Source organism: Micromys minutus, assembly GCF_963924665.1.
Source record: "Micromys minutus genome assembly, chromosome: 21".
NCBI lineage: Eukaryota > Metazoa > Chordata > Mammalia > Rodentia > Muridae > Micromys > Micromys minutus.
In genome coordinates this window covers 24,619,691-24,633,103 of record NC_137956.1, presented here as the reverse complement: position 1 = coordinate 24,633,103, position 13,413 = coordinate 24,619,691, and positions in this window count along the sequence as shown.

Genomic DNA, 13,413 nt, shown 5'->3' with positions numbered 1-13,413 from the left:
GCAATCTACCAATGACTATGTACCTCTGGAAGACAGGAAGTCAGGTTGACATGCTCAGAGACAGTAAGGTAAGATCAGAGGAGAAAACAGGAATAAGCCTGCGTTTGTTTATGTTACCTTCGAGTATGAAGACTTCTAACAGCCCCATCATTCTTCATTGAACCAACTACCTCAAGTTAAGCTCAAGCACTGTAGAGATTCTATCTTATCCTTTGAAACAGCTGAACACATAGGGAGCTTCCCTGACTTCATCCTTTGATCTAAGGGAACAGAAACGTCGTGTGAGTGCTTTAGGCAAGAGAGAAGTGTGCTTTGAGGTGAATTATAAAAGAATGAGATTCCAGATGTTGGATGAAGAACCAAGGGGCAGGCAGTGGTAAATACAACACTACAGGCCGATTTAAAGACTGAAGCCCAGCAAAAAGGGCATGGTGGTGTTAACCACATTGGTGCTACTAAATGTCTGTTTTACCGTACAGCCAACAAAATGTGATGGTCTGTATGTGGGTGTAAGAGAAGAAATTTCAAGGAATATTTATTCAGAGAATATTTGCTGGGTGAATGAGAAGCAATGCTGTGGGAACACACTTCATGATGGGTGGACATGGGGAGGAACATTATAAGAAACAAACTGGAAGGAAAATAGCCAGACAGCCAAGAAATGAAATGAAAGAAAGCAGGCCCTTCCAGAAAAGGGGGTGGGGCAGTAGACTAAAGGAAACGGATAAAGTCAGACAAAACTGATCCAGAAAAAAAAAAAAAAAGTTTAGGGAAAGGAGACCGGCCTAAGTGGTCGGAATACATGTTTAAGATCTTAACTTCAGAAGGGAAGAGAAACCACATGGTGGCGACGAGAGAGAAAACAGCAGAATTCCTCTGTGACTCCACCTGAACCAGGGTTTTCCTGGGCATGTTGGAGTGCAGCCTTCCCTCACTTAGGATGGCTAAGCTCCCGCAGTGCTGACTCTGAGTATAAAAGGTTTGTAACATGCTCCAGGAGCTCCAGTAATCTAAGGAAAGATGATTTCCGGGTGCCATATATATTTTTAAAGTTGAATGTCTTTTCAGCCAGTAAGAAAATTAAGTGAGCTGCTTAGCATAATAAATGATTAGCAAACAAAGCCATTTGCTTATAACGGGAACATTGATTCCTGTTCTGAGGTTTTTAATTTGCCCTCATTTGTATGCATCATTAAAGATTAATAAACATACAGTTTTCTATAAGAAATCTCAGTTCTCATTCCCACACTTTCAGATTAAATGTCTTTTCTTTTTAAACCTTGATTCCATGTTTTAACCATCTTATATGGAATCTTCCCTAGGTAGATATGAGTTGTGAAGTCCTTGTACATTGGAAAATGATGTCATACTTAAAACTAACTCAGCCAAGTTAAAATAACAAAAAGAGGCCAGGACCACAGAGAAAGCCAAACCGTGCATGATATTCTGAGAAGATGATTCTAGCAGATGCTTTCTGACTAGTCACAGTGATTGGGACAGAGCTGTCTGTGCTGTGAGTCACCCCACAACCCCAGCAGCAGACATTTGTGGTGTCTGCGTTGTCATCCAAGTATGTTTCAGTAAAGTCCAGAGCCGAAACATATCTGTTAACACAGATAACACTAAAATGCTGCTAATTGTGGTCAGCTGTTGGGTACTGTCACATTTTCTTGTTCAACAGTAATTGCTTTCTGGTTCTTTTGTTTTGAAGTTTTCTCATTTCCTTACTTAAATACTACCCCAAGGCACAGGAAGCTGGAGTGTCATGAATGTGCTGCACATATAAGGACTGGAACTTGTGGCTCAGTCTCAATGGGGAAGGAAGTTATATCATCATCAGAATCATTAAGACTGCATGGAGGTTTTAGTAAAGGGGCCCTGAAATTTAACAAACATTTTATTTGGGGCATTGGAGTGCCAGAGTGCTACTGTAGATGTGCTTGGTCAAAGAATATCTCTGTAGAAGTTATCACTTTATGAGTTTCAGGGATGACAGTCACTTACTGAGCCTGTTCTGTGGCCCAGGGCCTGAGTTTCATTTATCCAGTGTCTTAGTCAGGGTTTCTATTCCTACACAAAACATCATGACCAAGAAGCAAGTTGGGGAGGAAAGGGTTTATTCAGCTTACACATTCCACATTGCTGTTCATAACTAAAGGAAGTCAGGACTGGAACTCAAGCAGGTCAGGAAGCAGGAGCTGATGCAGAGGGATGTTACTTACTGGCTTGTTTCCCCTGGCTCAATCAGCCTGCTTTCTTATAGAACCCAGGTCTACCAGCCCAGGGATGGCACCATCCACAATGGGCTGGGCCCTTCCCACTTGATCACTAGTTGAGAAAATGCCTTACAGCTGGATCTCATGGAGGCATTTCCCCAGCTGAGGCTCCTTTCTCTGTGATAACTCCAGCTTCTGTCAAGTTGACACAAAACCAGCCAGTACATCCAGTAAAGTATTAGGATTTATTATTATTATCATTATCATTATTATTATTATTCCAAATAAGTACTCAAGTTTGTTTTTTAAAAAAGGCCACAAATGAAAGACAAATACATAAACATACTATGTTAGAATCATAGACAAACATGCTTAATCCACAGAGTATGGCAGGTAGGCCCATTTTTCTGACGGCTAGTTGTACTGTCTAGTTTTATAGCAATGTGACACATGTGAAGAAGAACTTTCCCAATTGAGGAAGGTATCTCTATAAGATTGGCATGCAGACAAGTCTGTAATGCATTCTTTTAAATTAGTAATTGATGTGGGAGAGCCGAGCCCATGGTAGATGATGTCATCCTTGGACTAGTGGTTCTGGATGGTAAAAGAAAATAGGCTGAGCAAGCCACAAAGAGCAAGCCAGTAAGTACCACCCCTCTGCTTCAGTTCTGGCGTCCACTTACTGACCAGAGTTCTTTTGATGATTCACTTGCCTGTACAATACAATAATCCCTTTCCTCCCTAAGTTGGTCTTGGTCATTGCATTTTTATCACAGCAGTAGAAACTCTAAGAAACCATCTAAACTAAATACATGTGTCTTCTCATCAATCTTAATCACTAATATTAGCTCTCAGACCACACTTTACATATCACACAAAAGAACATGATAGGTCTGTCGGGTACAGAATGGCTAAAAGGGTTAAAGAGATTGAAGCAGAGTTCAGGGAGTTTCAAAGAAGCTTGAGCGTCAGAAACTGGCAGCCAAACAGGGATGCAAGAACATCTTTGCAGGAAGATGATAGGGAGCCAGGTCTGGAATCTGTTACTGCCACTGACAGAGGGTGGAGTCAGAGCTGAGCTGTAAGAATGAGGTATGGGACTGTGGTGGCTGTAGTGGTGAAGGGCAGGACCAGATCCAGATGAGCAAACAGTGCACATCTGGATGACAAGTCCTACTAGACACAGGGTGATAAGTGGATGACAGTTTAAATATGCTGTGTCCACAAGCTGACCTCAAGTCCCGGAGATAGCAATGACCGCTCTGCCTGTCTACTATTTGATGAACACACTAGGGGGTCACGTGATTGGGCTGTGGGACTCTCACTGTGAGAGTGTTCGGTGTCCTCCACTTGGGATCCAAGTGAGGTAGTTTCCCCTTTCCCCAGCCTGATGTTCAATAAGTTTTTGGGCCCAGTTTTTCTAGTATGATTTTGACATTCTCTTGTGTTATAGTAGTCCCAATTTTCTTTGATATCAGTGAAGGAGTGCTAGCAGTTTGTGATGGGAAAGGGACTGTTTCCATTTTTCTCATTCAGAGCAGGTTGTACCCTTCTATAAGTCACTCTATACTGTGTAAAATATGGCTTTTCAGACTCTGTCTTTCCCTGAAAGACTCTGTTTAACAAGCAGCTTTTGATCCCTTTTACATGAAGGAGAATAACAGTGTAGTTCATGGATACATAAACACTCCCATCTGCCTGGCTCTAGCCAACAAGCACAGACCAGTACTTAACATATTCAAAAAGTTGAGAGCTAGCTAGCTACCTGATGGTAAGAATAAAACGCCACAAGAAAATAACAGGAATTAATAAATACCGTTCAATAATAACTTCAATATTAACAGTCTCAGTTACCCAACAAAAAGATACCCATTAACAGACTGATTGGATTAGAAAACAGAATCTTTTTGCTGCATCCAAAAACCACACCTTCCAGCGTAGGCTTGACTTGTAGAGTAAAAGAGTGGGGAAATGTTTTTGCACAAGAATAACAAAGAAAGAGCAGAGTAGCTATTCTGATAGATGATGAAATAACCTCAAGCCAAAACTGATCAGAAGAGATAGTCATTAAAAGAAAAGACCCCCTGACAGGACATTACAATCCTGAACATTTATGTGTCAGACACAGGGATAGCAGTATCATGAACAGTATCGTATTTTAAATCATATATTGACTCCAACACAGTGGTAGTGTGACTTCAATACTCTCCTTTTATGAATAGATCATTTAAACAAAAACTAAGTAGAAAGACAAAGGAGCCTAATAACATCATACATCAAATGGATCTCTACAGCCCATAGCCTGATTGGTTCAGCGTGGGATCCTGCCAGGCATCCAGAGAACCAGCACCAGCATACTGTCAACTGTGCCATAAAACAGAAAAGAAAGGAACACTTCCAAACTCTATGATTTCTGAATAACCAAAACCAGACAAAAATGAAAAATAAGTAAATAAAGTAAAATAGAAAAAAAGGAAAATTATGTGATACTTTTAATGAACATGTATTCAAAACTCCACAATAAAATACTTGCAAATGAATTTAAAAGTGCATCAACAAGATTATCTATATACATCAATCCGTTAATGTTGTACAACACATTATTTAACAGACTCAAAGCCAGAAATCACATGATCATTTCATCAGATGTAGAAAGTGCTTTTGACAGAAGCAAATATTCCTTTATGATAATTGTAGTAGAGAACGTAAGGATATACATGACATATCATAATTAGGGCAATGTGCAATGAACCTGCCAATCAACACCGTGTTAAATAAGCTTAAAAATGGAGAGCACTTCTGTTGAATCAGAATCGAAACAAGGATACCTGCTTTCATCACTTTGTTCAAATGAGTGTTTAGAGCCTTCACTAAAACAATAATACAAGTGAGAGAAATAGAAGAAACACAAAGAGGAAAAGAAGAATCAAATCATCCTTACTTGCAGATGATAAGATTCTGTACAGAAAAGACCAAATACTACACTGGAAAATCCCACATCTGATAAATGCATTCAGCAAAGTAACAGGTTACAGAATAAACTCACAAAAATCACCAGCCTTAGTATATACAAAGAGCAATCATAACAAGAAATAAGAGAAATAACCTCATTGGAGAAGTTAAGATATCATGGAAGATTTCTAATTAAGGAGGTGAAACATAGAATTTAAAACTTAAACACACTGAAAATCTTAAAGGAAGCACCAGCAAATGGGAATTTTTTTCATGCTGGTGAATTGATAGAATAAATATTGCAAAAGGTCATCCTACCAAGGCCATGCCTATGAAGGCAGTCCCCATCAATATTCCAATATAGTTTTTTCATAGAATTTTTTTAAAAATCTTAAATTTTATTTAAAAACAAATAAATAAAATGATAAATGAATAACTAGCCCCGTAACTATTTCTAAATTTAACATACTATAGAATATAAATTAAATGATGCAGGTATAATAAATAGATCTATTGATCGACAGAAAAGAATAAAACACCCAGACTTAAGTCCACATTCTATGGCTACCTGAATTTTGGCAAAGAATTAAAAGAACATGCACACTGAAGATAAGACAGCATCTTTAACAAATGGGGCTCTGAAATTGGATGGCTACGTGCAGAAGAGTAAAAGTAGATCTTTTTCTCTCATCTTGCACAAAATAACTCCACATGCATCCAAGATTTTCAGGTAAGACCTGGTTTCCCGAGCTTAGTGAGAGAAAGGGAAGAAGGACCTTTTGCACAGAATCTTTTTATTTTTTTCATTTCTAAACATTTTTTTCAAATCTCTTTTCATTCCTCCCCAAAAAGACATGGGTCAGTACAGCAATCATAAAAAGGAGATACAAACACAAGGGTCAAGTGTCTCCCACACTGCCACTTACAAAAGAACTGGGACTTATGCACAGGGTTGTCAAACAGGACCTGCAGCAGCTACTAATGTCCCTTTACAAGAGTCACACATACCTGTTATTACAGTATTTACAGACACCCCACTCTGGAACTAATCCACAGGGACATCCCAACACCCACCCCTCTATGTCCAGAAAAATACCAAAACACACCCGAAGTGCATCTGTCTTGTTTATAACAAAGCATCTTTCCCTCTCCCCATCCCACTCACCTTTAAGATTGGCCTGCAAGTCTATTTTAACCATTAGTTATTTTTTATACTTTTTTTTATTTTTTTATACCTTATGATAATTAAGTATACAGCCGCTATTTTAATAAATTAAGCACAAAGGTAGAAGAAAGGAGAAAAACTAACAAAAACCAAGCCATGGAGAGCAGGGGTGGCTAAACAGGACAGAGGGGTTGCAGGGAAGTGGGGGTGACTCCCGGTAGTGAAGAACCCCCCAACCACTGAGTCCAGAATGACACCACTCAGCATGGAGTTTCTGAAAAAAACACCAGAATGCACAGCAGATCCTAATGTCTGGCCTGCCCAGAGCAGGGCCTGGATTTTGCCTGTCTCCCTTGGGAGCACCAGGGATGGAGGAGTGGTCAGATCAGCCCACTGCCCAATGAGCACAGCATGGGTCACACCCAAGTGGGCTGAAGGAAAGTCTCTGTCTGCCTGGCTGCTTGTCTGCTCCTTGTTGCCTCCCAGCACTATGAGGAGGGATCAGTGGGGCAGGGAGCAACTCCTGCGACTCTCTAGAACCCTCTGGAGATGAAAGGGAGTGAAGGCACGTCACAAACTCTGCCTGAAGGATTGGCTTTCTTGGGGAGGCAGATGAAGTCGGAAGGGACAGGACAAAAGACAGGAAAGACAAGAGTGACACCAAAAGAAAATAGATGACCCTGACCCAGGACACCAGGAAGCAATGAAAGATCCAGGACACATGAAATCTGTATGTTTAAAAAAAAGGTTCCTTTCTCTGACAGATTACAGAATCATTTCTCTATTTTCAACTCCAGTTCCAAGTCCCCAGAGCCCTCTCAGTGATGAAACCCAATCTCACTCCCCAAAATGTTCTCTGCCTTTTCAAGGAAGGCCCCATCACACTGTACTGACACACTGAAGCACAAGGGCTCCAATGCCAAAACAGATGGACGACCGTGGGGGACTTGCAGATGTGACTCCTGTGGCCCAGTAATTCTACAGTTGTCATAATGGGGTACGACTTCCTTCCTTCCTTCCTTTCTTCCTTCCTTCCTTCCTTCCTTCCTGTTATTCATTCCTTCCTTTCCTTTTTTAATAAAAAAAGGTTTTACTCCCCAGGAGCAAGTAAATCATTTTGCAGGATTGATAAGCGGCACTCCAGTGAAAATAAAGGCGGCTACACGTGTGCAATAGCACAGACTCTGTGCAAGGGCAGCCGTGCTGATGATTATAAATAAAACCACGCATCCACTCCCCTCCCCACGAACCAAACCAAGAGGATTCCCATAGGGAAAATGTCTAACTCAAAGCTCGTCCCCTCCACACAGTGGGCATGCCATTCTCTTAAAGTGGAAAACAAATCCTAGTCCCCACTAGTGAAGATATTCCCAACAACCAACCACAGACAAGACTTGGCCAAATGAGGGCACACCCTCACACAAAATTCTAGACCTCTTGGCAGCTTTTTCCATTGCACTGACTTCGCCTCTCACTCCTTGGGCTCAAAGGTTAAGGGAAAAGCAACAAGGAAGGGAAGGAAGATCTTACCTGGGGAAGTATTTCCTGTCCCTACTTCCCATTGGGTCATGCCTACACTGCCAGCAGAGACACACCTTTCAAGTAACTATAGGTTTCAGCAGTTGTTGTCACTAGGTTACGTTGACATACACGTCTTGAGGAAGGTTATAGTAGATCAGTTATAAACGAGTGAAGTTTGTACAGGCGGCATCTGGGAATCGTGACAACCCCCTCCCCAACCACAACTCAGAAAACCACAGCAGGTCTCCAGAAGTGACTGCCTTTCTCAGTTTGTGACTACCAAAGACAAGCTGAGTTCCCTTTTCAGATTGCTTTAGCACTGCTTCACCATCAGCAAATGCCCTCAGGCCTTACTCCCGCTCCCTTCTCCAGCTAGCCTGCAGTACAATCAACAGGTTCAACTGCTCTCCCAGCCTTCTAACAAGGCCTCCTGGGTGCCAGGCCACGCCTCCTGGGTGCCAGGCCACGCCTCCTAGAGCTGTCTCCTACACTGCAGCCCATCCTGCGGAGGAAGGGTCTGGCCAGCTGCGTGTGACTGGAACACCAAAGCTCATAGTTTTCTGAGGCTGCCACGCTCTGGAGAGGGTCTACCTTGCACCTGAGTATAGAAATTCTCCACAGGTAACCCCAGGACCACAGAGGTTTCTGCTGGCTTCCAGCTTTGTCCTCCACCATACCCTCGTTCTCCCTAGCCTTCAGACCTGTCCCGTGACTGGAAAGTATGGTCTAGATCTTTGCGGCTGATCTAAGGCAGCTGCACACATGCCACCATTTCTCCTCTGTACTTTGGGTCTCTGTCACGGTGTCCTCACTTACAACCCAAAGCCTTATCACTAGAGTTTCCCTAGAACATCTGGTCTATCCCGGTCATGCTCACGTGGTCTTTAAATATGGTCCTTGATCTGCACAGAATCTTAATAGTACAAACTTAAGACCAATAATCAATAATGGGACTGCGTGGAACAAAAAATTTCTAATATGTCAAAGGAAACCACCCTCCCAGTGGAGAGACAGCCCACAGAATGTGAAACTTCTTTACCAATTATACATCTGACAAAGGATTCATTTTTAAAATACACACAAAAATTAAAAAAAAAAAGTAAACATAAAGAAAACACACACCTCAATTTAAAAATGGGCCAGGGATCTAAACAATGACCTCTCAAAAGATGAAATACAAATGCTTCAGAAATAAATTTTAAAATATTCAACATCTTGGCATCAATGAAATATCTACTAAAACTACTTTGATATTTCATCTGATCCCACTCAGAATGGTTAAAATGTGTATTGGTTATTTCTTAGATGTTCAGAAGCGTTTTCATTTTAGAGGGGTTCATTTCAGTTGCTGGCCACAATTCCTGGCAAACTGGACCATATTCAGAAATTACTTTCAACATCTATGACTTCCAAGGGACTCCTCATGCCTTCTTGAAGCAGGTTCAGTATTTCAGGTTTAACATTTAGGTCATTAATTTCATTTGGAGTTAGTGTGTGTGTGTGTGTGTGTGTGTGTGTGTGTGTGTGTGTGTTTGTGTGGGGGGTGACAAGTTTTGGGGGGCGGTGGTAATCAGCTGTGTGTGGGGGGTGATCAGCTCAGCTCTGGTTTTATTCATCTACATGTAGACATCCACTTTTCTTAGTACCAGTTGTTGAAATAATATGTACTCCTGTTTTTGTCTCCCATTTTGTCCCATTAATTTACATGTTAGGTTTTTTTGTTGTTGTTGTTTTTTGGGTTTTTTATTTTGTTTTTTGTTTTTAATGCCAGTACTATATTGTTTTTAACTACTATGGCTCTGTAAAATATCTGGATGTCTGGAAGAGAAATCCTTCATTTTGCTCAGGACTATTTTTGTTATCTGGGGTCTTCTGTGATTTGATAAGCTATTATTATATCTTATCACATGTCCTTGATGTAGCCCTCTGCCATTGGACACAAGAGACTAGCAGGAGGTGTTCTCTGAAATCAGACCCATGGCTCAGCATTCCTAAGCCTCATTCCTCTGACACTTTGGCTTTAACCCTTTCTCTTAGCCATGCCTAGCTAAAACACATGCTGTTTTCTTCTACACCTGATCGTCCTGTGCTCTGTGGTTGCTGAGGTATTTTTAGCTTTCCTGTCCTGTTGTTTCTCTCCCAATGTTAATAGTGTGGTACTCAAGATTCTTTTACTAAGTCTGCTATTAGATTTTATTAATGAGACTAAAAACTCAAAGGGAACTTCCGTTTCTGTCCATAAGAAGGTCATGACCTTCTGCAATCTGTTCCCAAGGAAACACTGTGCCAAGATGATGCTTGTAGTATTGGTTCCATACATAACAGGAGTCACAATGTCAAACTGAAGTAATGTAGAGTGGGATTTCCCATTTTACCCTCCCCCCCCCCCCCAAAAAAAAGACTCTTACAAAAACCAGAGCTCTATTTTGTTTGTGGTTTTGTTGGAATACTCCCTATGTTCCTCACCCCGCAGTTCTTAAATGTTATCTTTTCTTTAATCTTTAGTTTTACGCTATCTCTTCTTGGGTACCTTCCTCCTGGAGGCTTGACCTTGGCCTTTAGGCTACAACTTTCCCAAAGAAGAGATTCTTAAAATGTAATTGGTCTCTCTCATCTTCCCTATGAACTGGCATTATTTATTTTTACAGTCTCCATTAGGGAATTTTCACAAGCTCAGTCCAGAAATCTCAAAGAGAAAGGTTTGCCTTCAGCCGAGCTGCTAACTACAGAGTGCAGTAACCTCAGTTTTACCCAAAAGCTGACACTGGTCACTCAGGACAGCCCTTATTTCTATGGTGAAGGCTTCATGACTCTCAGTTACACATACTCATGCTAACCTGGTAAGACCATACACAAACCAATCTTGACTGCCTTTAGCCGCATGGCAGGAATTACTTTCCAAGAAACTACAAAGCAGCAGGAATGTCTCTAAAATGGAGACATTGTAACCCAGTACCTGTGCTACAGATGGTAAACTCTTTACTGTTTAGTCAGCTGCCTCTTACAATGGGCTAAGTAAGACTGTTTTCTTCCTGTTGGAATCATTCTCTGATTGCTAGTCCCTTCCCTGCTTCTGGGGAAGTCACCATCCTCACATCTGCATTCCATTTACACTCGGTTTTTATACTTCTTTTTTTTCTTTTCTTTTTTAACTGTAGCTTTTTAAAAATTGGATATTTTCTTTATTGACATTTCAAATGGTATCCCCTTTTCCCTTTTCTTCTCCAGAATCCCACTATCCCATCCCTCTCTCCCTCGCCTCTATGAGGGCGCTCCCCCACCCACCCACCTACTCCCTCCTGCCTCCCTGCTCTGGCTTTCTTCTACAATGGGGCATTGAGCCTTCACAGGACCAAGGGCCTCTCCTCCCATTAATGCCCGATAAGGCCATCCTCTGCTACATATGGGGCTGGAGCTATGGATCGCTCCGTGTGTACTTTTGTACCCCTTCCTTGAAAATATCCCTAAAATATTAAAGACAGTAGAGTCCTAATAGTCTTTGATGAACTCTTAGTCTTACCCTTAAAAATCTAGAATTAGTTTGACACATAATATTGAGAATCTGAAGAGCTTCTAGATTCAGCCTCTGTGACTAAGTACTTTTTGTACAATTTTGTTTAAAAATATTTACCATAAGCTCAGATTTCTACCGACTAATTTATTTATGAAAAAGAATAAAATAAAATCCACACCTGTGTTAAAGATTCTTTAGGCTGATTGACAGATAAGAACTTCTGTGATGAGGCCATATAAGATGGTTCATTGGGTAAAAGTGCTTGTCTCATGAGACTGAGGGCACTTAATGGTGGAAGGAACAGATAGAAACTCTATGATTGTGGAGACTGGAATGTTTCAGGTCAAAAGCCAAGTTGTTTGGGTTACCTTTAGCCACCATTATGATCACTGATAGCCCAGCTGTGTTTCGTTTTATATCTGTCCTTGGGTAAATCTATTTGCAGTGTACAAGAGACTGCTAGCTTCCACTGACCTGAAGGCTAAGAACGTTATCAGATAGCATATAAGGCCTATAACAGAGATGTCCCCACATTTCTATAACCTTTCTGGTGTTTCCGAAGATATGTTTTTGTTTAAATACCCTGATTAATGACTTGTGTCACCTTGAAAACTTCATGAAACTGCTACCTTGTTATAACATGGTACTTTGTGTAATGTGAACCTATGTTCACAAGGCCATGGTCATTCATATTTGGCTCCAGAATAATCTTGTCCTGTTTGAGGTAAGAGCTGTGTCTTTACATTGAGTTATCTCAAGCTAGAGTTACCATTGCATACTGTTCCAAACAATAGACTTCTACCATGGACCTCCTGTAGACCTTTCTTGGTGGCATCAATTTTAGTCCTGCTGGTACTGACTGATTACTTTCATGCCCTGTCATTGCTGTGGGTATACCAACCCTCATCCTGTTATGGATTTACTCTGGCAGACATAGTATGCACTGATTGCATTTTTTGATTCAACAAGAGCAGTCTGATGTTCATAATTCCATCATGATGCTCGTCAGCCAACTCTCCATGAATGTCAGTTACTACCTAACATGGAAAAGACAGACCCATATGTAACTAAAGTCATTGTAGGTAATGATGTTTTAAGACAGTACGAAAAGAACAGGAGATAAAATAATAGAAGCTACAAAGCTTTTGTCTAAAACAAATGACCATTATTCAGACGGGTATCTCACAAGCACTAACACCATCCCTAGGCTGGAGTATGAATTACGGAGCATACACTTCAGGCAGTGCCTTTGTGATGGAACCGAAAAGGAGTATGCACTTGAAATGGTTTGTCATTTGAAGAAACGCTGTAGTGTGGCCATTTTCAGCCCAGACTGCACACAGCATCTCAGAACCCATGCTGTCTCCCTTCGAATACTTTCCATTATGCGATTCTTAAGTCGTACTTTCCACGGGGTATAATTTTCTGTATTACAGGTACAGATGGCAGAGCTCAGAGCCATTTGATACTTTGTGAACCTCACCGTAATGAGCATGCAGCTCTCTTGCTCCCAGCACACGAGCTACTGAGGAGCTTCTCACAGTCACCTATTTTATAGGATCCTCTGACTTTATCATCATAACACTCCAGTATCAAAAAGCTGCCATTTGGAAGCAGCCCTCTAATTTCTCTCTCACATAATCACAGTAGTTATCTAAGTAACTGTACTGTTACTTGTTAAAAGCATGTGGGCATACTTGGCTTGTTATTTTTTTTTTCCTTCTGTGATCATTAAAAATCACAATTTAAAGATAATTAACATGAATTTGATCCCAGAGTGAAAACTACTAAGTTCAAAGGATAATCAACATCTACCAAAATCACAGGTCTAGCCTATAAAAAGCATGTGATCACTTAAAGTATTTTTTAAAATAAGGTTCAGTTTTTCCATTAAAGCTCTAAACTCATGAAATGGAAAATACTATGAAATTAATTGCTTTAATGGCTCATTTGACTTATTCAACTTCTCAAAATTGAATATCCATTGCCTTACTCAAAACAAATAGCATCGATAGTGTTCATGAAGCAAAAAAAGAATGCTAAAA